This window comes from Pithys albifrons, chromosome 1, assembly GCF_047495875.1.
Source record: "Pithys albifrons albifrons isolate INPA30051 chromosome 1, PitAlb_v1, whole genome shotgun sequence".
In the NCBI taxonomy this organism is placed as follows: Eukaryota; Metazoa; Chordata; class Aves; order Passeriformes; family Thamnophilidae; genus Pithys; species Pithys albifrons.
Genome location: NC_092458.1, coordinates 127,355,717 through 127,370,015, shown reverse-complemented (window position 1 = coordinate 127,370,015; position 14,299 = coordinate 127,355,717). Strand labels below are relative to the sequence as shown.

General features: G+C 53.7%; 2 long non-coding RNA genes across 2 annotated transcripts; both read right to left on the bottom strand.

Annotated features, from left to right (window-relative positions):
• Positions 1-424: 424 nt before the first annotated feature.
• On the bottom strand, positions 425-1,963 carry LOC139680979 (uncharacterized). The gene is made up of 2 exons (XR_011699447.1): positions 1,875-1,963; positions 425-660 (listed from the first exon to the last, which is right to left on the bottom strand). It is a non-coding gene; the product is annotated as an uncharacterized lncRNA (long non-coding RNA).
• A 2,719-nt stretch (positions 1,964-4,682) lies between these two features.
• Positions 4,683-7,948, bottom strand: LOC139680968 (uncharacterized). Its single transcript, XR_011699444.1, has 5 exons — positions 7,868-7,948; positions 6,498-6,660; positions 6,187-6,343; positions 5,321-5,400; positions 4,683-4,767 (listed from the first exon to the last, which is right to left on the bottom strand). It is a non-coding gene; the product is annotated as an uncharacterized lncRNA (long non-coding RNA).
• Between the last annotated feature and the right edge of the window lie 6,351 nt (positions 7,949-14,299).

Genomic DNA, 14,299 nt, shown 5'->3' with positions numbered 1-14,299 from the left:
AGCCCCTCAGTGATTACAGCTCTATACCCACAAGCTTTATTTCACTGCCACATCTTCTCTCAGCTCCAGCTCTTCTTCTCAGTCAGGCAAAGCGGCTCCAGGTTCCCAGGGCAAGATCTTCCTTTTTGCTCCGGCTCTAGCACCTTTTCTATTCCACCCCCCTCCTCCCAATCCCAGACCTGCACTTAATTACTCTAGTCCCACAAGCCCTAATACCCACCACCCAGTGCCTAAAATCCCTACCCCACACCAACCCTGGACCACATGCAGATGCTTTGCCACATCCACAGACACACTCCCAGCGCCCCAGTGAATTGTACCTCAGCCCTCCTGTCCCAAACTCATCTCCATAGTCCCTATACCAGTTTTGCTCTCCTCATCTGTGGCACTAGCGCCACGAGGAGCCCCTTAGTGATTACAGCTCTATACCCACAAGCTTTATTTCACTGCCACGTCTTCTCTCTCAGCTCCAGCTCTTCTTCTTCTCGCAGTCAGGCAAAGCGGCTCCAGGTTCCCATGGCAAGATCTTCCTTTTTGCTCCGGCTCTGGTTTCTCCTACCATCTTTACAGCTCCATCAGCTCTGCTGCCTCAGCTCCACTTCCTCAAGTTCTCACTGCCTCCGGATAAAAGCTGATTCTGACTCCCTCTGCAGCCCGGGACTGTTGACAAAAGCACAAGTCAGAGTTTATCATCACTTAACTATCTCTAGGAGCTGTCACACAGCTCCACACAACACCAGATAAATAACTAAAGGAGAAAAAAATCAAATAACATTTAAAGGTAAATTATAATAAAATGAAATGCCTTTACTGACATCATTTGTAATATTACTCTAAACACGAAATCCCCAGAATGACAGCATCCCATCTACCCTTCTCCTTTGGGGGAGCATCCCCGGGCATTGGCAGCTTCGACAAAGCAAGCCGCGCTGCTTCCCTGGGACACCACCTGCACTAGGCTCCTCTTCAGCACTCCCTGCATTGGCAGCCACACGGCCTCAGCCCGGCGTACCTTGCATTAGCAGAAGCTAGGAGCCCACCCCATCGCACTCTGAATTAGCACCCACAGTGAACTCCGACCCAGCGCTCCCTGGAGAGCAGCCCAGCACCCGCGGGAGACTGGCCCCGCCTCCGGCCCGCCACCCTCGGGGCCCGCGCCGCGCCGCGGCCCCGGCCCGCCGCCCGAGCCGCCCGCGCCGAGCCGCGCCGCGGCCCCGGCCCGCCGCCCGAGCCGCCCGCGCCGAGCCGCGCCGCGGCTCCGGCCCCGGCCCGCCGCCCGAGCCGCCCGCGCCGAGCCGCGCCGCGGCTCCGGCCCCGGCCCGCCGCCCGAGCCGCCCGCGCCGAGCCGCGCCGCGGCCGCGGCCCCGGCCCGCCGCCCGAGCCGCGCCGCGGCCGCGGCCCCGGCCCGCCGCCCGAGCCGCGCCGCGGCCGCGGCCCCGGCCCGCCGCCCGAGCCGCGCCGCGGCCGCGGCCCCGGCCCGCCGCCCGAGCCGCGCCGCGGCCGCGGCCCCGGCCCGCCGCCCGAGCCGCGCCGCGGCCGCGGCCCCGGCCCGCCGCCCGAGCCGCGCCGCGGCCGCGGCCCCGGCCCGCCGCCCGAGCCGCGCCGCGGCCGCGGCCCCGGCCCGCCGCCCGAGCCGCGCCGCGGCCGCGGCCCCGGCCCGCCGCCCGAGCCGCCCGCGCCGAGCCGCGCCGCGGCCCCGGCCCGCCGCCCGAGCCGCCCGCGCCGAGGCTCCGCCCGCCCACCCCACGCCCGGCAACCGCAGGAGATGCGCTCCGCTTCACTGCCGCCGCCCGCCGCCGCCCCCCCCCCCCCCCCCAAGCTCTTGCGGCGGACCCACTCCGGCTCTTCTCCCCCGGACCGCGGCGCTCCCTCACCGACGCTCAGCGTGGATCCACCGCCGCCTGCCGCCTCCGCGCCGAACTGCGGCAAAAACGTGCCCTCGCACGGTTTTTATACCCGCGGAGGCCACGCCCACGCCTGCGTGCCCCAGCCCAGCCAATCCCGGCCTGCCCGTCCCTGACCTGACTCTCTTTCCCCAAGCGCGCTGGTTCTTCCAACCCCGCGGCTGCCGCCGCCGCCTTTCCGGGGGCGATCTCCTCTGCTCCCCGCCCTTCCCGCGTTCTCCCGGGACAATTCCCACCGGGAGATAACCTGGTGAGCTTCCACTCGCCCTTCCCTGGCCCCAACAGCCTCTGCCGAGCCTGCGGCAGCGAAGCCGCGGCTGCAGGAGCTGCGCCTGAGGAGAGTAGCAGGGCGGGGCCAGGCTGAGGGGCCGGGCCGCGATGCACTGGGCAGAGCTTGCCGAGATCGTACCGGATTGAAAAGGCGGGCTATCATTGGACGGAGCGGAGAAAGGCGGTCCGTGATTGGTGGGCCCGGCGCGGCCACGAGCAGCGATTGGCGGACCTTGGAGCTTCAGGCTTCCTTCCTTGGTTTCTCTGGGACTCCTGTTGTGTGTCACTGGGTCCCTGGGGATGTGGGGGTTTCTGTAGGACGCTGGAAGATCCTGGCGGTCCCCGGGATGCGCTGGGGGTCCCCAGGTCTCCGAGGCTGGCATTCTTGATGTGTAATTTATGTACATATGTAAAGTTTCTTGAACTTTAAAGCCTTGATCTTTGTTTAAATGGAAATTGTGTACTTATAGGCAGCATCTTAAAAATAAAAATCATTCACTTCTGTTATGGGTTCAAGATTTGGGTTGGAGGATTTTGCTGCTGGGTTCTTTTCTGAGGTTTTTTGGTTGGTTTTCTGGTGGCGTGCCTTAGGTTACTGTGGCTAAAAATGTGAAGAAGAATGAAGGTGAAAAACTCTTGAAGCATTTATATTATAGTAAATAGTCAAAGGTTGCACTCTCCACTAAATACCATGTAAGAATATTGTTTTCAAAAAGCATAGAAATTAAAGGTAAATAAAAAAGAAAACACTGGAGAAAATCTGTTGATTTATTCATCTATACAATAGTCACTTGATCTTGGGTCCGAGGCATGGGGCAGCTATAGCAGCCTTGGGTTAAGAGCTATTTTCACATGTGCCCTACTTTTTTTAGGTTAGTTGTGGGCATTTGCATAATGAATGCCATTTATGTTTCTGGAGTGGTCTAAGTAGGATTGTGGAGTCCGCCAATAGGATCTTTGTTTGTGGAGCCAGCCAATAGGAGCTTTGTGGAGCCCACCAATAGGATGTTTGTGGAGCCCGCCAATAGGATGCCGTTCTTCCGGCGGGGAGGCGGGGCTAGCCCCGGGCGGGAGCCGCGTAACAATGACAGGCGCGCCCGCCAATGGGATGCCGTTCTGCCGGCGGGGAGGCGGAGATAGCTGAGGGCTGGACCCGACGAGACTGACAGGCGGGGCCCCCAATAGAATACCGTTCCTCAAGCGGAGAGGTGGGGCTAGCTGCGGGCGGGAGTCGGCGAAGACTGACAGGCGTTCCCGCCAATGAGATGTCATGTCGCCGGCGGGGAGGCGGGGCTACCCGCGGGGGGGAGCCGCCTGAAGACTGACAGGCACGCCCTCCAATGGGTTGCCGCGACCCTGGTGTGGAGGGGGAGCTAGCCACGGGCGAGACGACGCTAATGGGGGGCCGTACTCCCGACTTGCAGGCCGTTCCAGCGTCCTTGCTATTAATCGGCAAGCGCTGTGGCTTCCGCGGCAGCCAATGTGGACCCGCCGGGCGCTGCCGGCACCTCCGCGCCCTCCCTCCCGTCTCCGCGCTCGCCGGTCCCGCTCGACCCGCGACGGGGCCTGCACCGCCTCCCGCCTCCCCTCCTTGCCCGCTCCCGGCACGACCCCCGCCCCTCCGCCCCTCCGCCCCCCCGCCACAGGCGGGCTGAGCGGCCCCGCAGCCTCCGCGGCGCGGCCCTGGCCCGATGCCCCGGGTAGCGAGGGGGGCTGGAGGCGGCGGGCCCTGCAAAGGACACCCCCGAGGCAGCTTCACATTCCAAGTTGCTCTGGTCTCCCCCAGCTCTCCATTTCTTCTCTGCAGAGCACAGCTGGACTCTGCCGGCCCCGGAGACCTGGGGACACCCAGCACCTCCCGGGGACCGCCACGGTTCTCCCAGGGACTTAAAACGACACCCCAAGACTTCCAGGTACCTCCAGGGTCCAACAGGAACCCACAAGAACCCCCAACACCCCTAGGAGGCCCCCAGAGTCTCCCACCATGCCCCGGAACCCCGGAACGCCGTAAAACAGCTCCAGGGATCTACAGGGAATTCTTTTTTTCATGGATTTGGATTGCACAGCCTCCTGTATTTTTTGTTTTACAAAGCCTGCAAAATAAAACGAGGCGCCTCAAAACCTTCTGGGTTCCACCGAGGCTTCCCACACTCATCTATTTTTCGTGTCGTTTTCCTCATTTTTTTTAATTTATTTGATTCTTTTGACTCCATTATCATTACCATTACAGGCCGTGCAGGGCGGCGCCGTCTGCCGCGCCCGCTGGCCACGCCCCCGCCCCGCTGGCCGAGCAGTCAAGGCGCCCGCCTGGGGCGCAGATGCCTCTGTCCAAACTCCGGTTCGAATCCCGGCCTCGGCCGCTCCCTCGGCCTCGCCGGCGCCGCCTGGCGGACACGGCCGAGAATTGCATTGCAGTCCAGCACTCTCCCAGTCGGGGATCGTCTCTTTCTCTAGAGCAGCGCTTTCCCCTCCACACCACCCAGCAGCTCCCTCTGCGCCTGGCAGAGGCCTGAGGCATCCCACTCTAGGCTCTGGGCTTCCTTTCCTTTCTTCCACTGCAACCGTCGTGCCAAGCAAGGGTTAAAATCACACGCTGTAAGGGGAAACGCAATTACTGAAACAGAAATAAATGCCAACTACACACCACCTCACTGCCTAAAGGTCCCTCCCATCCCAACCCAGCCCACTCTGGGATTCCAGCACGATTCCACACTCTCTCCCTGCATTTATTTTGCACCATTTCCTCTCAAATTCAAATTCTCAAATTTAGGTGCTTTTTAAAGCAGTAATTTAAAAGTCATTGCAGGAATAAAAAGGGACTATAAAACATCCAAAAATCATTCCTACAGCCGTCAAATCATTATTAATTGGAAGACACTTCCCTCCTCTCTGTCCTTATTTGCTGGAAAACCTTACAATGCCAATTGCCTCTTTTTAAGGTGGTTTTCTTCCACAGCTCCTTTCTCCCAGGTCAAACCTCCTGAGATATTCAGGCCTTATTTGGAGGTAAATTTTTTCCAGGGGGATTTTCCCACTTTTGAGCAGACCAGAGAAGATTTTCCAAGGTCCCCAAGACATTTCTGCACATCACCTGTTACTGATTACAGAGCACAGGATAAGGCAAGAACAAATTTGGCAGCACTTACCACCTGGAATTTTCTTTCTCAACAAATCGCTGCTGTTCCTCCTGGCTCTGGAGGTTCCTGCACGAGCCCTTCTTCCAGCCCTATCACAGACACACACGAGCAACACGGGCATTACTTTCACAATTCCTGACCCAAACCCTTGCCTTTCCTGCCCAAAGCTGAGGGAAAGCTGACAGAGTATTAACAAATCAGCTTTGCTGACAGCAGTCAGCGCTCCACTCCTTCGGATGTTGCAAAACTTTGTAGGGAACAGACCCAAATTCTAAAGCGCAGTCTAACTCTCTAACAGATTTTGTGAGAGAGTGAGCCGTGACTCATAGAACAGGAAAAAAAGACTGCACAAGGAATAACAGAAGGTTTCTCACAAAGAACTCAAGTTCCTCTTTCCCTCATGCCGGGACTGCACCATCCAACTCTGGCATTTAAAAGACAATAGGAGTTGTTATTAATACTTTAACTTCTGCAACGTGGTTATTTCCCAGAGAACTGGGCCAGCACTGAGCTGCTTCCATGTGCCTGCAGCACTTTGGGGAGTAGCAAGATGATGTCCCACTTGTGCTTGGAAAAATTCAAGAGAAGGAAAAGTCAGTTCCCTTTTCCCTCGCTGACCCATAACCAAACCAGTCATGTAGGACAACACAGACTATTCACAGAAGGCATAATTCAACAGGGATAAAAATGGGAACCAAGACCCCCAGAATGGGAAAGTAAAATCATGCTGCTTTTCTAACAGGAGCACAAAAAACTCATTTAAGCCTGAGAGGAAATTACAAACCACAAGAAAAAAAAACCAAAAGAAACACTCTGCCATGATACAACTCTCTGATCATTCCAAAGGAAATTCTCCACAGATCATAAGCAATTACCAATCATTTCGCCTCTGTAAATAAATAAGGACTTGGGTTTCTGTTCAGGTGCTGGACGTGTCCATTGAAGGTTCAGGAGTCTCGTGGGGTTGTTTAGGGCTGATCCTGGCAGGCCCGGACCAAATCCAACCGTCCTTATCACTGCTCCGTGCTGAATCTGGGGGGAATATTGATACAGTTTAGAAATACTCCCCTTCCCTGCTACTCAGTCCTTCTTTACACATTCATGGAGCAAATTTACTCCATCCTTTCTTCCCAACAACAGCTCTCCAGCCCCAGTCCCAGCTCTCACAGGCACAAACTAAACCCACCTGAGGCAACGGTTCTATCAGCACCTGGAATTCCGAGCTCCCCGGGCCCTGCGCTGCTCATCCAAACACTCACAGCTCCGCCCACAGGCTCTATGTTCCCAGAGGGAAAAACGACTGGACGGGACACACCTCGGACATCACAGTTCCTCTCATTCCTGGTGCCCTGCAAAGTCACAGGAAGTACAGTCCCTCTCAGACCCTTCACCCCTGAACACGAGGACACCTGCACTTTACACTGGATCCCAGGGACCTGCACAAGTGTGTTCAAGTGAGCACAAGTCGATGGCTCCCTCTGACACATCCAGCCCTCCCTTCCCTCTGAGAAGTCCCAAAGACTCCCACTCCACCCCTGCGTCTCTGCCCTGTGCAGAACCCGCACCGAGCTCAGCTCTCCCCTGGCCCTAGGACATTTCTGCACGTCACCTGTTACTGATTACAGAGCACAGGATAAGGCAAGAACAAATTTGGCAGCACTTAACACCTGGAGTTTTCTTTCTCCACAAATTGCTGCTGTTCCTCCTGGCTCTGGAGGTTCCTGCACGAGCCCTTGTCCCAGCCCTGCCACACACACACAAGAAGCAACAGGCACACAGGCGCTGCTTTCACAATTCCTGACCCAAACCCTTGCCTTTCCTGCCCAAAGCTGAGGGAAATCTGACAGAGTATTAACAAATCAGCTTTGCTGACAGCAGTCAGCGCTCCACTCCTTCGGACGTTGCAAAACTTTGTAGGAACAGACCCAAATTCTAAAGCGCAGTCTCATTCTCTAACAGATTTTGTTAGAGAGAGAGTGAGCCGTGACTCATAGAACAGGAAAAAAAGACTGCACAAGGAATAACAGAAGGTTTCTCACAAAGAACTCAAGTTCTTCTTTCCCTCATCATGCCGGGACTGCAGGACCCAGCATTTAAAAGACCCTAGCATTTAAAAGACAATACAATTGTTACTGATTCTTAAACCTCTGCAACGTGGTTATTTCCCAGAGAACTGAACCAGCACTAAACTACTCCCACATCCCTGCAGTGCTTTGGGGAGTAGCAAGATGATGTCCCACTTGTGCTTGGAAAAATTCAAGAGAAGGAAAAGTCAGTTCCCTTCTCTCTCTCTGATCCATAAACAAAGCAGTCCTGTAGGACAATGCAGGCTATTCACAGGAGGCCTGATTTAACAGGGATAACAATGGAAACAAACAAAGCCCCCCAAAACAGGAAGGTAAAATCATGCTGCTTTTCTAACAGGAGCACAAAAAACTCATTCAAGCCTGAAAGGAAATTACAAACCACAAGAAAAAGAACCAAAAGAAACGCTCTGCCTTGATACAACTCTCTGATCGTTCCAAAGGAAATTCTCCACAGATCATAAGCAATTACCAATCATTTCGCCTCTGTAAATAAATAAGGACTTGGGTTTCTGTTCAGGTGCTGGATGTGTCCATTGAGGGTTCAGGGGTACTGTGGGGTAGTTTAGGACTGATCCTGCTGAGAGAATGCAGTCTGATAGCCTGGAGTATCCTCTCTGTCAGTGAAGTGCTCCTTGTCAGGGGTTGTGTCATGCCATCCTCAGGCAGCTCAAACAAGCCAAGGAGGGAGGGCCTGCAGCAAAGGAATCCTGGGGGGAGAGGGGAGAGGAACAGTGAAAAGGTGAGGACAGCCTGTGCTTCACAAGAATGCTCAGATTACCTGGAACCCCTTTGCAGAGACTTGCTTAACTCCTGGCACTGTCCCTGTCCCAGGGAAGCTGCACTAGTGTCCTGGGTTGAGCTGGCAAAACGCCAACTGTCCAGGACAGAGTGAAGAGGGTTCCTCCTCCCCCCAGCCAGCCAAGGGAAAAAAAGAAGAGAGAGAGAAAAGAAAAAACCTCAAAAGCAGGTTTATGCTGGAACTAACTACATGTATTTACACAGAAAAGAGAAAATTAAGAGGAAACTACAATATAACACACACTTACACAAGTTATGTATAACAAGAAATAATTTCCCACTTCCCAGTAAACACAAATTCTACCATTTCAACTACAAATCATTCTAGAGAAGTCAATTCTTCAGAGACAGACTTAAGCAGAGAGAAAAGCTAAGAACAAATATTTTACTTCCCTAAGATAACATGATGGTAAGCTGGTACTCCGGGCTTGGGCCTCCCCATCCCTCCTGGGACAGCAGAGTGTCTTGCTGGGACCACAGCTGTGAAGCAACTGCCTAAGCCACTCCCACACACCAGCTCTTACCCCTTTTGAGATGATGCAATATGGTATGGAATACAATATTATTGGCCAGAAGAAGTCAGCTGTTAGCTAGCTCAGTCCAGCTCAAGTCAGCTGACAATTCCCAGGCCTAGCTGAACTTTTAAAAACTAAATTTAGGCCCATCTGGCCAAACCCATAACAACTAGGACTGTGGGTCTGGGTCCTCTCCAGGCACAATGCAGCTACTGATAATAACAGCATCAGCAATGCACTCATTTTTTTATCAGCTCAAATTGCCATGATAGAAACCCAAGAAAAGCAATCCTTTTCCAGATTGTAACTCCAGAGGGCTCAGGGACACTCAGCATGCACAGACAGAGCAGCACAGACACAGCAGAGGGCTCAGGGACACTCAGGAGGCACAGAACCTGCAGCACAGACACAGCTGAGGGCTCAGGGACACTCAGCATCCACAGAACCTGCAGCACAGACACAGCAGAGGGCTCAAGGACACTCAGCATGCACAGAACCTGCAGCACAGACACAGCAGAGGGCTCAAGGACACTCAGCATGCACAGAACCTGCAGCACAGACACAGCAGAGGGCTCAGGGACACTCAGCAGGCACAGACAGAGCAGCACAGACACAGCTGAGGGCTCAGGGACACTCAGCAGGCACAGAACCTGCAGCACAGACACAGCAGAGGGCTCAGGGACACTCAGCATGCACAGAACCTGCAGCACAGACACAGCAGAGGGCTCAGGGACACTCAGCATGCACAGAACCTGCAGCACAGACACAGCAGAGGGCTCAGGGACACTCAGCAGGCACAGAACCTGCAGCACAGACACAGCAGAGGGCTCAGGGACACTCAGCATGCACAGAACCTGCAGCACAGACACAGCAGAGGGCTCAGGGACACTCAGCATGCACAGAACCTGCAGCACAGACACAGCAGAGGGCTCAGGGACACTCAGCATGCACAGACAGAGCAGCACAGACACAGCAGAGGGCTCAGGGACACTCAGCATGCACAGACAGAGCAGCACAGACACAGCAGAGGGCTCAGGGACACTCAGCCACTGCCATGGCTCTTCATGCACAGGGCACAAGCTCAGACACTCTGAGAGCAGCAGTTATGGAGGGTGAAACAGCTCATCTCTCAGACAATCTTTACTTACCCAAATCTTGAACAAAACAAACACTATCTGGGGTAAGAGTTAGCTGTGCACTCAAAATGTCTAATTTTATATGAGCTGCCTGAATCTCCCACGTCCATGCAACTGAACAGGAGACAACCATTAGTTATAGGCCATCAAGGGGATAAATCTTCATCTTTAAAATAGCATATATTTGAGCTGATTGCTAAACTAAGTGCTGTGAAAAATAAGGCCTTTCTGAGGTTACCAGGAAAACCTTACAAAAGCCAAGTTCCAATGAACAAGAAGACACAGCAAGATCTTGCCTTCTGCCTACAACACACTTCATTTTGCTGATTAACAAACCTTAGCAAGAGACCATTCTCACAGAGGCATTTCTTCTCTGCTGAATGCAGCCCAGGGATGCAGAGCCCAAGCCACCTACCCTGCCTGGGCACGCTGTGAACCAGCTGGATCCTGGGATTGTTCACCATTTGCCCCACAGGATCATGTTCTTCCTTCCCAGCAAAGGCCAGCTGGGAGAATGCAGTCTGATAGCCTGGAGTATCCTCTGTGTCAATGAAGTGCTCCTTGTCAGGGGTCGTGTCATGCCATCCTCAGGCAGCTCAAACAAGCCAAGGAGGGAGGGCCTGCAGCAAAGGAATCCTGGGGGGAGAGGGGAGGGGAACAGTGAACAGGTGAGGACAGCCTGTGCTTCACAAGAACGCTCAGATTACCTGGAACCCCTTTGCAGGGACTTGCTTAACTCCTGGCACCGTCCCTGTCCCAGGGAAGCTGCACTAGGACTGTGGGTCTGGGTCCTTTCCAGGCACAATGCAGCTGCTCATATTAACAGCATCAGCAATGCCCTCATTTTTTAGCAGCTCAAATTGCTGTGATACAAACCCAAGAATAGCAATTCTTTTCCAGATTACAGCTTTTCTCTAAGTACATTCAAAAAGAGTTCTAGTCCTGGATCCGGTTACTGTCATTCAATTTGGGCTACCTGAGCCCCCAGACTGCTGGACTGCCTTTCAATCTCCAGAGCTTTCCCCCAGATTCCACTTTCAGGCTAAGACACTACAGCCTGTCAGGTTGTGAGTATTCTCAGGCCTCCTGACTAGGACAGTTACAAGTCAAAAGTGGGCCCAGCTTTCCAGAAGGAATGCAAGCTGACAGTAGCCTAATTCCCTTCAGTGGAGCTCTACTCAGCCAAATCCAGGCTCAAACACAGCTCAAACCAGCTCTGCCATTTGCTTTGAAAACACACTTCCCTTTGTGCAGTGAAGGATGAAAAGGTATGAAAAGCCTCAAGCTGAGTCTCACCACAACAGTGGGCCTGAAGAAATGCCAAAGGAGTTTATTGGAGGGATCTATTCTGGTGAAAGCTCCTACTTTTCAGACCTCCAACAGCATCACCAGCAGACCCTGAAGAAGTGTGGCACCTACCACAGCTTGGGGTACTCAGTGTCCATCACGGGAGGACATTCTGTTAATGTCTTGGTGATGCCAACAGCACGGATCTGCTTTTCAACTTGTCCCAGACTCTTTCTGGATTTCAGGAATCATCATTTTCTGCAAAACCATTCCAAACCTGTTAGTGTGACATTTAGAGAAAATGTCTTAGAATGATTTATCACCCTATGGTGACCAAAGAAAAGCAGAAACCACACAAAGCACCAGGAAACAGAGAACACAAGACAATTTGTTTCTTAACAATTGCTGCCCTCTTACATAGATGTTTGCACATACAAACTTGTTACAAAGGATAAAAACCAGAGACACCAATCCTTCCCTTTTATGACCCGCTCAGGAGATCAGTAACTTGAACTATCAGTGAGGAACTGTGGGCAGAAAATCAGAAATGAACCCCAAAAGGAGAGGCACCCGGGCAGTCAGATTAGCGCCAAACCTCCTTTGCCATTTCAGCCAGAGAGACAACTCTTTCCTGCTTCAAAGGCAAAAACTGCACAGCAGCCTGAAATACAACCCAAGCCAACAGAACACACTCCCTTTGGCTGTATGCTGCCAAGTATTTCCTGCAGAGCTCATGCCCCATTTCCTGTGCCATACTGGTTAATGAAGAGGAGAAAGCAACGAGAAAAAGGATGAAGTAAAACTCCAGATGAAAACAAGAGAATTGCTTTAGAGTCAGCAGCAAAATGCATTCTAAGAAGGAGACAGAAAGGGCAGCCTTCATAAATGTTCCCTTTTACTGAAGGGCATTAACTTGCTGCTCCAAAGTTTGCCTAAAACTGCTCATCTTCTCGGGCACCACAACACTGAAACGTGGAACGCTGGAAGCACCACTTCCATTTGGTTGGTGGAACACCACTGGAAGAACCCTGTAATTCTTGCTCCTCTACAGGAGGCATCAAGCAGATTTTAAAGGATTAATAACAGACCTTGTGTGATCTGTGTAGAGATAACATCACGAATTTCATCAGCATGGCCATCTGCCTGGGGATGATTTCAACAATGTGTCACAGCTTTGACAGAGGAACGTAAACCCTTCCTCAGAACTTTATTCCCATGAAGGCCAAAATGACACAAAAGCATGGAATGTTTCCCAGCATGAACACAAACTGCAGAGAGCAGTGGTCAGAATGGCTGTGCTGTGTGGCAGGGCAAGTGTGTTGCTATTAGCTGGAGATTAAATGGAGACACTTTCAGACAAGTAACGACATCACACACACCAGGAAAGGAGGAGAACTACACAAGTCCTTTAGTTCCATTCCCTCAGTTTTCATGGAGTGTCACCTGCTGTGGCCACTGCCCTTTATGTCCCCCTTGACTACAGAGCATTTGGAGCAAGTCCCTGGAGCCACCAGAGTCCCACCCATGTACAGGATGCCTGATCTGTGCAACTGCACACTCTGAACCACTCGTGTCACACTGGAGCTTTTCAGAGCAAGGAACTTACTTTTGATAAGTTTTGTTGGTTTGGAACTTGGAAGTCTTTGGAATAGCAGAATGAAGACCTGTTTCCTGTACCAGTCAACTGATTCACTGGAAATTTAAAAGAACAGTTATTCAGTTCACAGTGGGCTTTGACTGGTGCTGTCACTTTACAGAAAACACAGATAAAGTTGTTCCCATCTCTTTAACTGATAAATGTGACATTTTTGCTCCTGAAGTGTTAACCTTTGGCATGACTGCACACTGCAGAACCAAAGCCCACAGAAGTCAGTTTTGAATGCAATTTGAGCTCATACTCACGGGGGCATATGCTCCATGATGCTGTTTAGCAGGTCAAAGCCTTGGGGATCACTGGCTTTCAAGGCAATCAGCTTCAGGAATCCCCCCAGCACTCCAGGCTGCAAGGAAAGCAAACATGAAGCTCTAGGCAACTGTTCTTCCTAAGTGGCCCAGCAGAAAGTTGGCTCTGACCATCGAAGACACGCAACAGTGCAAAAGCATCCCTAACCTAAACCAGGATTCTGATCCTGCAGTGCAGGACAAGGAAGACACGTTGTGGCTCCTTCTCACTCACTCACTCCCTCACTCCACTCACTACACTCACTCCCTCACTCACTCACTCACTCACTCCCTCACTCCCTCACTCCACTCACTCCACTCACTCATTCACTCCCTCACTCCCTCACTCACTCACCCACTCCACTCACTCCCTCACTCACTCACCCACTCCACTCACTCCCTCACTCCCTCACTCACTCCACTCCCTCACTCCCTCACTCCCTCCACTCCCTCACTCCCTCACTCCCTCCCTCACTCCACTCACTCACTCCACTCACTCACTCTCCTCAAGCCTGTTCTGAACACAAGCCCTGAGAGTTCTGCTGGTCCGCATGTTCCACAGGAAGCAAACAAGGTAAGAAAATTCTGGGAAACTGCCACTTGCCAAAACCAAGTGCAGGAATTTTCCATCTCGGCTGACAAAAGCACAGGAGCCCAGGATTCACCTCACCCCCAGGACGGGAAAGCACCCACCGAGCTGCACGCAGAGTATTTGTCCGTGCATGGAGTGCCACTGAGGCCCAGCCCAGCCCAGCCCCTGCCCCGCGGCCCCGGCACTCACGATCTTGGCGGCGGCGCTGCGGGCGATGGTGCCGGCGCCGCGCTCCAGGAACGCCTCTGCAGCAGCCGCACCGGCGGCGGGATGTTCCCCGCGCGCTCCCGCGGCACCGGCTGCGGCAGGTGCGGGAAAACAGCGCCATGAACGCACACGGGATGTGGCATCGAGCAGGAGAGGCAGCACTGGCGACAGCGCTTCGTACTCCGCGCCTGCGCAGTAGCGACGGCGCTGGGTACTCCGCGCGTGCGCAGTAGCGACGAAGCGCGCTGTACTCCGCGCGTGCGCAGTAGCGACAAAGTTCCGTACTCCGCGCATGCGCAGTAGCGACACCGCTCGGTACTCCGCGCGTGCGCAGTAGCGACTGCGGCCTGTACTCCGCGCGTGCGCAGTAGCGACTGCGACCTGTACTCCGCGCGTGCGCAGTAGCGACGAAGTTCCGTACTCCG